Source organism: Gymnoscopelus microlampas, assembly GCF_963454915.1.
Source record: "Gymnoscopelus microlampas genome assembly, chromosome: 2".
Lineage (NCBI taxonomy): Eukaryota > Metazoa > Chordata > Actinopteri > Myctophiformes > Myctophidae > Gymnoscopelus > Gymnoscopelus microlampas.
In genome coordinates, this window is record NC_139939.1 from 34,477,453 (window position 1) to 34,490,444 (window position 12,992).

Below are 12,992 nucleotides of genomic sequence, written 5' to 3' on the forward strand. Positions count from 1 at the left end.
CCATATGTGTTTCTTCAAAACACACTATAGGGTCATGTGATCAAGATGTATGAGTCAGACCCCATTCCAATTGGCTATGACTGGCTTCCAAAGGGCCCTGGGCAGGCAACCCAGCCTGGCGGAGACCTGTGCTCTGAGGAGCACACTTTTCTAGTTTGTTTTTGTGTCTCACAACTCCTTGTGAGTGGTCCTCAACTCTTTTACTCTGGTATGTGTATTTTGTATTTCAATGTGTGTGTTCTGTTACGGAGTGACACTTTAATAAATATATCTATCTACTGTATCTATCTATCTATCTACATTTATGTGGATTTTACATTCAACTGGTGAAGACATGTACAATAAAGGTAATGTTGTAACATTGGAGGTTTGACCTGCACCTATACAGTATCTGTTCTGAACTGTGATTCAAACTTATGTTAAAAAAAGTATGTTTTTTTGTGGGAAAAGTTAAGTGTTTAGAGTGCTTGTTCAATAACAGGGGTCTGCCTCCAGCTCTTTAATAAACACAAAAAGAATGTTCAGATGGGTTGCCAGTTTCATTCAAACTCTAAGGAAGATTAACAGGAGGTCTCTGACCCTTTGGCCAATCACCTTCTAGTTAAGGGCAAATAATAATAATATATATTTTTTAAATAAGTGGACATGTATAAAAAGTTATATTTTAATCGTTTCAGGGTCCAGCAGTAATGTTGGAACACATTAAAACTGCCTCTACTAATAAAACAAGAGTCTAAAAGCTCCTCCCGGAAGCGGGCTAAAATTTAAATGGTGACTCAAGACCTAAGTGTGTTGTCTTGCATTTGAATGCAGAAGTGGAAGTAACACTTCCAGCGCTTCCAGATAATATTGAAGATAATTGCCTTTAACGCAAGGGCAACAGAATGGTGCAAATGAACAGAATTGCACAAACATATGTGTTTCCGTACACAGCCATCGTCAGCATTCTATACAGAGAGACATGAGTTTCTTCTACCCTCTGTTTTCTGAACTATTGTGTTTCCTGATTTGTTGAAATATTGTGTTTTGCACTTCGAGGCCACTGGACACTAGGTTGGTGGTTTGTGTTGAAGGTTAGTCCATAGGCCTACTGTAGGCTACAGGTTTTTCAAATCTGTAATAGTCATTCATCCCCAGAGAAAGAATATAAAAACAATGTATGAGAATGATTTCACTATTTCACAATATTCAGTTTATTTAGAGAAGACATGGGCTATGGAGCAATAAAGTGAATATTTGTGCAGAGAGGAGGCACTCTGCAAAAACTGGGTTCGTCCCACATCTATGACACTGTAAATAAGAAAAAGAGAATTACATCAACATTTTTATGTTATTAATTAATATGTTAAGGTGGTGCTAGGTCACTAGCCGTGACTTATGATGTCTGAACCGTATGACAGTGAGCTGTTACTTTGAACTACTACTATCATATTTCCATGTTAAGATGCAATGGTAAATGTGTTTCAAAACATGTTGGCAGATTTCTTTAATCTGTAATTTTCTGTCCTTTATTTGAATTGTGGATAAAGTGTTAGTACAGTATGTGAATTTATACCCTTGACATTTTTGGGGTGAAGCAGACAGGATTTAGGTATTTTCCACGATAAGTGGTAGCAGCAAATGTCAGCAGAAAATGACATCATTACCCCCCACCCCCTCTAATTGTGCCCCCTCAGAATTGTGGGTTGCTGAATCACTCCACAGCATTATGTCAACATGGTTGGTTGACTTTGAAACGAACACTTTGTAGAAAAAGTCTATACTTACAGGTGATTGGTCCAATGGTGAGTGGTTTGAGAAGAAACGATTTAGGGGCAGACCGGGCTTTCCTTTTATTACAGGCCTAAAGAAAAAAAGTTACAGGTTCAGTACATTGAACTACTTCAAACAAAGTAACCCTATTCATGTGCATTAACTTATGGATTATATTAAAAATACTGTACATTGTAACCCAAACTTTGCATGTGTGATGTAATCAATGTTTCCCTAATACATAGCCTAATGACTTATATAAAAGTTGAACATTTGATTTACAATCATCAAAGTGTAATGGTGGAAAATTAGATTGTTTTCCTACAAGTCAGCAGACGTTAAATAGAAAGTATTTAAAGCAACTCTTCAAAATCTCTCATCTGGAGGTAAGTCATGTCATCTTAATTTGCCCAGAATTTGTAGGTAGTGTGTGCACTTCAGAAAGATTGACTTATAAAGGCTCACAGGAGAGCAGGAGGAGGTCATCTGGTCACACAGGTTGAGGCTGCAGTGAAGGAAGACATCTCTGTAGTCTCCCTGGAACAGGAAGAGCAGAGCAGAGAAACGACCCTGGAGGGACGATCCGCTCTCATCCACTGTCACCTGACGGCGGTCGCTAGGACACCTGGAAGAGCATTCATTCAAAAACAGTTAAAGGAGACAGAATCACACTTGATCACATATGACTGTAATCTCATCTCACCAACTACGTACGTACTTGTTCTGAACGAGGAAGTATCTCATGGGGTCATCAGGGTTTGAGGAGTGAGTGGCGTAGCAGTCGTCCAGAACGACCACAAAGCGCTCTGTCTCCGTCTCCTCTACAGACACTCCTACATGCAGGGCAGAACCCAGTGGCAGGGTGACCTTGCCTTCTGGGTAAGGCTCTGTGTAGTTGGAGTTCTGGAACAGAGACATGGAGGCTCTGGCTTGGTCACCAAGTCCTACAATGCTCCTCCCTTCCAGCCTGCAAAGAGGTGAAATGTACTGTAAATTGTGTATGACAAAGTAAACTCATCCAATCCTGCTGTTTAATTTAATGATTATGTCAAATTAGAGCCAGGAGACTCCAGTTTCTAACCCTAACCCTAACTAACTAACTAACCAACCAACCAACCAACCAACCAACTAATACCTTACTTACAATACTTACTTACTTATAACTAACTTACTAATTAACCAAATATTAACACAAATGTAAGTCCTTACCAATGTCTTTCTTACACTAAAATGTATGCTGTACTATTTGCATTATTACAATGATCATTCAGCACACACACTGCTGTCGAACCTTAAACATTAGCTGCTACAACTTCTACTGAGGCATAGAGGTGAAATTCTGCGTTTGATAATACTGTGTTCCTGCACTTACTCCAGGTAGGGTTTGATGGCCACATCTAGGCTAGCGTAAGTATCCATGGGGTAGACACAGGAGATGGGGATGTCCATGGGGGTGCTGAAAGGTCTCTGACCAGCAGGGTAGATGAACAAAGTGTTGGAGTAGGTTGCATGGGTGCCGTTGGTCTGAGTTTTAAACACAGAGAAGGGAGAAGGACAGGAGGACTGGTTAAGAGTTGGGCATCATATCACATATAATACTGTTCAAACTGTATTACATTGTAAAACTAGAAAAAGTGCTCCTCGGAGCAAAGGTCTCCGCCAGGTCAGGTACGTTATTGTGGCCTCCTGGTGGCGCTATAACAGGCCAATGTGAAAAGGGTGGCATTTCTTCCTCGGCCACATGGCTAGGCAAGGCTTACTTACAATATACACTTTGTTGTACGACAAATTTGTGAAAATAGCTGATCTAAAAGATGTAACATCGCATTGTGAGCTTGTAGATCTGCTATTTTCGCCCATATGTTCACCCATAATGACATGCCCAAAATTGGGACACCAAGTTGAAAGTGATTAACTCTATTTCATTTAGAAACCATCCAATGTGTTTGATGGTGTTTGTCAGGTCATTTTCTCAGTACCTAATATGTAACGAGAGACTACAGTCTCTTTAACAAAGAAATATGAGTATTGTACCTGCAGGGTGTTTCCACAGCTTCCCTCCTTGCGTTCCACCTGGTACCACACGGTTCCGTTGCGTTCCTCATGGGTGAAGCAGCGGTGATCAGCCAGGTGAGCTGTAGAAGCATCCAGACCAGCTGGCTCCAGGCTGGAAACCAACAGACCAACCTCCAGGTAGTTTCTCCCACATAACAACTCTGGAACTGGAAGCACAAACCCAGTATGCATGAATTTTATTTTCACTGTGAGCACAGATATGTGTTGATATAGGTACAAAGAGAACCCCTGCAAAATAATAAATACGCAGACCAGTCGAGTGCTCCAGTACTTTATTTGGGTAGTCTCTCCTGAAGTGCCCAGGTATTATTCTCTCTGATTCATGTGTTGATGTATTTTGCATCTCTGGAATACTGGCATTATTGTCACAAAGACAAACTCAAGTACTCGACCCCAGTACTTGAGTAAGAGTACAGATACTCCTTGGTCAAATTTACTCCACTATAGGTAAAAGTAGCTCAGTCAAAATGTTACTCAAGTAAGAGCAAAAAAGTAATTGCTTTTAAATATACTTAAGTATTCCAAAGTACATGCTTTGACAAATACTTAAAGTACAAGTAAAAGTAAAGGTAGAAGAACATTTCTTAATGTTGATATCAATGAATTGCTGTAATGTTTTCACAATTAATTTATAGGACCTTGTAACTCTTGTTTCAGAGAAGTACTGTAACTCTCTGTAACCACCTGCACTGCATGCACTGATGTGCTTGCTTGTAGACATTATACAAAGCCTTCAGAAACACCTATAAAAACATAGAAATTACTGAGGAACCAGAACTAAATACTTGTACTCCTATACATGGGTGTATACAAGATACAAGATGTAACAAAGAGGAGAGCGGAGGGGGAAGCCAGAAACACGGCTAGTGTGAGAGCAGAAGTTAGGCCAATTGCATTTTAGGGAAGAAAAAAAACAGCCAACCTAAAGGTCAAACCGCACCAATGCAACGAGTCGCAACTCCTTGCAACAAAACTGTTTTAAGGTCAACCACACCAATGTGACTCCTTGCAACTGCCATTGGGGTTAATGGTTGCAAGTAGTTGCAAGTAGTTGCATGTTGCAAGGAGTTGCATGGCGAAAACATTGTTGTGGATGTGGAGTGGGCTTAAAAGTACTAAAATATTTGTCTTGGAAATGTACTCAAGAAAGAGTAATACGTATCAAAAAAATCTAATACTCAAGTAAAGTACAGATCCTCATAATCTGTACTCAAGTACAGTACTCAAGTATATTTACTCCGTTACTGTCCACCACTGACAATTGTGCAGCGGAGAAGTTCTGTTGCAGAACGGGAGAAAATTTGTTCTTCACTGAAACATGACCAGATCTTCTCACCATATTTCCCACAACTCCAGGTCACTCCATCACTGTTCAGCAGACACATTTCATCTGCTGTGCAGGTATCACAAGAGGGCAAACCAGACCCCTCTTCTATTTCTGTAGCACAGATCAGCAGCAGCAGAACCAGAACACCAGATGATGTCTTCATCTTTCAGTTCAGTTCAGAGACACAAACTGTAAAAGATAAAAAATGCCTATTTTGTCTAGTTATCACTTCACAATCATACATTATTCTGTTATAGACATTTTCGAAATATGCAAAAAAAACTTTATAAGTCAGAACCAAATTGTATACAGCCAGTATATAGTTACTTTACCGTGAATAAGTGTGGCTGATGTGATGTGAGGTGGATGTTGAACCAGAGCTCAGAATGTGCATATGTGTTGGAGTTGTCCCTGCTTTTAAAGGGTTAGCAGGTAGTAAATCATTAAATCACAAAAAATAAATACTTGAGGTTTTTGATCATTTTGTGTTATATGTCTGCAAAGTTGACATGCAGGCACTCCTGAAAGGCTAAGAGTTCAAATGCCACAGAAGTATTGTTTCTCAAGGTACGGTCATTTTATCAGTCCTTCTTCAAGATGACAAGGTCATTATGGCAACTTAATCAATCAATACAGAACAAGTGAATGAGGGTCTGAATGGTGAGGGTCATCACATTATGCAACCACTAGCAAATTTGAACAACTTTTGTTCACAATAATATCACAATATCAGACAGTGTTTACATAGAAGTACTGCTTAGTGTGCTGTGCAATCCGTACAGTGCATGTCCACTGGCTAGAACCTATAAGAGCAAAACCACTTTTAACACTGGGTAACTGTTATCTTTAGTTCAACCTTTGGTCAACAGGCCTGTATGGTATGTCAGGGTCTGAGGTCAGGTGTATGTAAGGTGGGTGCAGGGGATTACATAATTGCAACCCACCTTACTGTACATGTACGTATACACCTGACTGTGGTCAGTCATCAGATGCCGAACACTTTGCTGTATGTGGAAAATGGTCTTAATGCTAAATATACAGTATTGTACTAAAAAAAAAACATCATTATTGTACAGTATGTCTCTATCTATAGCTTTGAGATTACACTCACCTCATCTGTGGTTCATTTATGATTCAAAATAGAAGAACTGTCAATTTCATCTAGTCTAATTTAGTCTCATATCCTACATGAATCTGGGAGAAGTCAAACAGAAAAATGGAAGGTAATTTGGGCTTCTTGTGGGGGAATCATAAATATGACTTTAAAGACGTAATATCAGAGTGCATCATCTCTTTGGGGCTGTATTTCTGTCCTCTCAAAACGAGCAAATTACAGTGTAGACTGACCCACGTAGAATCATATGGTCTAAAACAAGTTGCAGTGAGCTAAATTTGGACTCTTTTGTTGTTGTCATACTTTTACTGTGGTTTAACAGAGAGGCCAACAAAGCTCACAGTTTCGTTTGTTGACTTACACCCATGTTTTGAGGTTGAATCCAAATCTGACACCTGAATTTAGGAGTAATACTCAGCCTTTTGATTGCATGTCTTTGTTGATCTGACTGAAATATGAAATCCGCCAGCTGAGGTTGTGTATCATACAACACAAGAAATGAGAGTTGTAGCAGTATGATTTGTAGCAGACCTGCAGTTTACTGGGAGTTTGTTCATTCATGCATATCCTTTATAACAAGGTAAAATTCGAATTGAGATTAAAATCTCTTTTCCAAGAGTGACCTGGCCTAGAGAGCAGCATGAAACATTGTTTCAGCAATAAAACATAAACAATACAATAAAGTATCACACACTAAACTGAGTGAATACAATATCCAGGTAAAAACAAAACAAACTAGAAAAAGTGCTCCTCGGCACACAGGCCAGGTCAGGTAGGTTAGTCTGGGCCAGCAATGTTCGGAATTCACCAATCAGGCTGGAATGTGAAAAATCGGACGGATCAGACAGAACCGTTTTGATGACTTGACTAAAGAGATATTATGTACAGATTTGCGTCATGTTTGGACAACATTTGTAGGAGTAATATTTAAGAGGTTCTGAATTGACATCCAGTGAGTGGACTGACGAACGGACAGAGTGCAAAACATACTCTCTCGCCATGCCTTTTGGCCGGGCGAAAAAACAAACAAAAAAAACAACAGGATGAAGAACTAAAATGGTTTAGATCAGGGCTACTCAACTTAGCATTGCAGGGGCCACACAGCAAAATACAGCTGTGTCTAAGGGCCTTAACCTACTATTTAGTTTTTTGGTTTCAAGACACATGGAATAGGATTACAGGTGTACAGTGACAAATTTCACTGAAAATGCTGACTAGTCTAAAATTAAGGAAACACACGTAAAACGGCCACATTTTGATCTATAAGGCTAGTTGGACAAAAATATTGTCATGATATGAAATTAATAAGTTACAAAATGAGTAGGCTTTATTCTCAAAATGTGAACAGAACAGAATGTGGGCAGATTGCTGTTGCAATAAATCAGAGAACAGTAAATATACCCATTTTCTTCTGGCCAATAAGGAGGCTCACCTGCACCTGCTTGTTATTTACCTCCAGAAAGCCAATTCTTCCTCCCATGTTTGTTGTAATGTCTTTTAATCATTAATGTTAATGATTTGTCTGTCTTGATTTAATGATTTGTCCCCCATGAAAGGAGAATAATTATATTTTTATAAGCAGTTGCTATGACAATGAAGGGCTGAAAATATGAATATGAATACCTCGTGTGAAGTAGTGTGGCTTAACCAGGCACAGCAGTAAATACACTTTAAAGCAGTCAATTTAGCCAATTATACAAATTTCTCTATCTGTAACTAGATTTAAAGCACAACTCAGATCATTTCAATTTCATCTACTCATTCCAGCACGGAGGGGCAGCATATTTAAACACTTTTTTGCTTAATGCAGTTCCAGATATGTTGGAGTGAAGGCTCAAGACTGCTTCTCCATGTTTAGTTGTGAAACACCCATTTTCAAGCAGCCCTGAATCAAGGTTTGTTAACCAATGACAGATGCTTAAATCTCCACAGTGCCTCAACTCTTTCTATTGAGATAATACCAAAGAAAGAAATCTTTAAACAAGCACCCTTATCTTACAGTATATTGATGTTATTGGTTTAGGCACTATAGTAGAAATTATTTGTCTTCCTTATTCACATACAGTTGTCATTGTCTCATTCATTCAAAGCATGATAACATTCTTGCATACGGTTCCTCTTTCTCCATATTGACAAAAGGCTGAGCTTGAAGTGTCGGTTTTGTTATGATTTAGAAAATTATTAGTGTTTTCAGTTATCAATTAGTAACTTCAAGTCACGACTGTATAATGTGAAACTGTGTACAGTGGTTATGTGACTATGTCATTTCTCTGCAACTCCCTTCCAACTTGTGTATAAATATTCAGGGCTTTGGAGGTGTAATGTCACTCACATCGACTTGGTGGTAAGTGAGCACCTCTTATTTCACTATAGTGTGTACTGCAATTTAAAGGTGTGAATTGTGTGTATTATCTTATTATAATCATGTTAACATTATATTTCTTCCCCAGGTTTCTGGTAAAGCTGAATGATGCAGTGCATGATGACATCACAGATTCTTCTGCTTGTCCTTTTGGCATACTCCGTCAGAGGAGACGACATCTCTGGTACGTTACAGTATTATCCTACACACAGAAAGATTATTACTTTCACTGGAACCAAAACTGGTTCTTAGAGTGATGCCATAGGCATAGAAGAAGCATTTTTGGTTCCAGAAAGAAGCTTTTTCTTTAACCAAATATCTAGCAGATCTACAAGATCACTGTGAGCTTGTAGATCTGCTATTAAAACATGGCCAAATTTGGATGCTAGGGTTTAAGCAGTTAAATGTGCTTCAAATAACCATCAAACAATGGTTCCATCCTGTGGTTCTTCAAAGAACTTTGACAAAAAAGGTTCTCTAGAACCATAATATGGTTGAGGAACATGTATGAGATATGAGGTATGAACATGGTGAAGTACCATTCATTAAATAACACTTTTCTTCAGTAGGTGATTGTCCTTCATGCAACCATATAGCCTTTTGTAGAATATCATGGATCATGGAATATCATGGACCCTAACTGTACATTTTTGGATATTAAGAATTTTAAAGCCGTATTTATAAACCGTTTTTACATGAGAATGTTCCACCAGAATGAATAGTTAAACAGGTTTCAATATTCTATCAGAGCTCTTCCTTAAGAACAGACTTGTTTTTTGAACATTTAAGCGAGCAGCTGCACTTTCATGCAATTATAACACCGGTATCTTTCATTTGTAGCAGTGTTCTTGTCATTGACAATGTCATACCTAAAACAGATAAGTCAATAGCACTGATAAAATCATTAAGAATGACAATTAAATAAATGAAAAATAATGATAATAATAAACAGCGTGTTTATAAAAAAGTGTTTATCACTCAGTATTATTTCAAGTAGACCAAACAAAGTCCCTTATGTTTAGTCATTTCTGTACCCAATGCAGTGACAAATATATGAAAGTTAAGGCTGCAGCAGAGTAATAGAGTTGGACATAATGCCACAGTTTTCATTGTTCTTCTTTCCTTGGTGGATTGGCTATGAGTTCATGTATTTTTCGGGCCTAAAAATAGCTGACTTAATATAGCTCACTCAAGAAAACACCATGACATCAGCTCACAGGGGATGTGCTCACTCAGCATTTCAGACATCATTTCGACATAATTTACTGGCACAACTATTTTGGGCATGCGAACATTTCCCAAACATTTTAAAAACAATTCAAAACATTTCAAAAATAGCTAAAATAGATGATCTACAAGCTCACAATGTGTTACAATGTGACATGTTGTGAGCTTGTAAATCTTTTTGAAGTAGGGCATATGTGGTTAACAATTTACATTCCTATTCCTATTCCTACATGATTCTTGTGTTCATTTTTATTCATCAGATATGTATATTATCCATCTCTCTAGCTTCAGAGGATATGCCAAAGCAGCCTGCAGCCCGGACTTCAGCCTTCTATTGTCAGCAGCAGAACAAGTACTGCACCTATGGTCAAGACTGCCTTCTCGTCAACGGGACCAAGAATTGTGTTGACCCTTGTGAGCACCACTCTGTGCTGGACGACCCAAGGCGGTCTGTCACCTTTGAAAGGAACCCAAAGAAGCCACTCAGTGACAACTCTTTCGGGTGGGATGGGTGGTACCGACTTAGCTTGGGAGGGGTCAATGCCAAGATGCCAGAAACCTGTGTGGAAGAGTCCATGTGTGGGGCCACCGTTCCTCTGTGGCTCAGCAACACTCATCCCCGTCCCAATGAAGGAGTTGTACGAAGCAACGTCTGTGGGGCAGGGAGGGGCAGCTGCTGCCGTTACACCGCTAATCAGATCCACGTCAAGTCTTGCCCCGGGGGCTTCTACATCTACAAGTTTGTGTCCCCCAGGGTGTCAAACTCAGCATACTGTGCAGGTAAGATACTGTACCAGGAAATATAGAAGCATACAGGACATTGGAGCAGGAAGCGGTGATTGTTTTCTAGACCTATGTTCCAGTGGAGACCCTAGGGCTGCGGTGAGGTTTGTTTGAGTGAATTGAAAGAAAAAAAAAAGATGCACTGCTGTTAATGTATTAATATATGTATTACAGAAAAAGTACAAGGTTGCCTTTAACCAAACTCCTTATCTTCCAGAGATCTCAGAACTTGCAACCACCACCCCACCCACAACTACAACCACCACCCCACCCACAACTACAACCACCACCCCACCCACAACTACAACCACAACAACTCCAACACCTACTACAACCACAACCACCCCCTCACCACTAAAAACAACAACAACAACCACACTGAAACCCAAGCCCACCACAACAACAAAAGCTCCCGTTCCAGATGCCACTACCACTGCAAGAAGACCAAATCCTGGCACCACCAGGGAAACCCCAGCCCCACCGCAACCCACTGTGAGGCCAGGGAGTGCCACCACATCTATCAGTGGCGTTACACATGATCCCGAGGCTTTAGTGCCTGAGCTGGTTTGTGGAAGGCTTGTTATGGAGTTGGGTCTGTCCAGCTCTCGTCTGTCAGCCGCCGGCCTGGATGCTTCGTCCGCTCACCTGGCTGACCGACTGTGCTCCACGCACGAGGAACGTGACGGGACAGTGTGGTACCAGGTGGACCGTAAGGAGGGAAGCTGTGGAAACACACTGAGGGTAATGATGGAAGTCAGCCACACACAAAGTTTCTCCTACTACACATTAAAAAAATCCTGAGCGTTCATTTAACCACTTCAGCCCTATAGCCTTTGTATAGTTTGTGCTAATTTAATTTAGCCCAAAATAGGGACACAAGGGTTAATGTGGTTAACTCTGAGTGAGGGTCCAAATTAACACTCAGGATTTCTGCGGTATACTAGCTTATACCTTTATTACACAGGAAGAGATAAAGAGGTCTTTCTAATTGTGCTGTTTTCCTCTCTTTCCACAGACAAATGATTCTCACGCCATCTTCTCCAACAATATATTTGTGTACCCGCTGAATCCGACCTCTGGCCTGCCACTACCAATCAGAATTCACTTCTCCTGTATCTATCCAATGGACACAGAGGCCAGTCTCGATGTCACTATTGCACCCCACCTGGCGTGAGTAAATGTAATAGGCTGATTCAAAAGCCTTATTGATTGTCAAATGACTCAGTAATGATGGCAATATGACCAGACATGTGATTATGAGAACACATTAATGATCACATATTTGATTATGTAGTTCATCCATATCTTTTAGTCTTAATTCATATTTGTTCTTGACGACCATATGTGACATCTAAACCAGATCATGTATGGTTATTTACTCTAACAAATTCTCCTTCTCAACAGGCTGGAAGGACAGGGCATTGCAGGAATTGGCAACCAAGCCAGAGCCTCCATGTCTCTGTTCCACAACTCCAACTACACAGCGCCTTACCCATCAGGCAGAGTCACCCTGCCACTGGGCTCTACCCTGCATGTAGGAGTGTCTGTAGAGGAGACGGAGACAGAGCGCTTTGTGGTCGTTCTGGATGACTGCTACACCACTCACACCTCAAACCCTGATGACCCCATGAGATACTTCCTCATTCAGAACAAGTATGTTGTTATAGTGTTACCGAGATTGCAACCACGTGTGATTCTCTTCTTTAACTTGTCATGTTCACCACAAGTTTTGTGCAAGCGTGCTGTGCTCCTTTCACTTGTAGCCATATTTGTACATATCATACAGCTATCCTAGACTGCTGAATGCAATGTTCTGTTGTTTTATTTTGTGCCTAACACTAAACACTAAGCACGTCAGTCTAACATCTCCTGAACCATTAATCCCAAGGTGTCCTAGCGACCGCCGTCAGGTGACAGTGGATGAGAGCGGATCGTCCCTCCAGGGTCGTTTCTCTGCTCTGCTCTTCCTGTTCCAGGGAGACTACAGAGATGTCTTCCTTCACTGCAGCCTCAACCTGTGTGACCAGATGACCTCCGCCTGCTCTCCTGTAAGTCTCACATTACTCCGTCTCTCTCATATTATGATTTTTCTTTTACTTCTTGTGTATCTGTTACTGCTTCTAGCTCAGTGTTTCTCAAAGTGTGGTCTGGGGACCCCCTGGGGTCCTTGCGGGGATTCCAGGGGGTCCACAGCAAAATGAGTTAATATAGCAAAAAAAGCAATTCAACCACTTTAACCCTATCGGCTATTTGAAAATAGCTTTTTTCGAATCTTGTATGGGGGTCCCTGGCACTAAATCTTTGAAGATGGGTGTCCGCAGCCAATTACATATTAATTTGGGGGTCCTTCA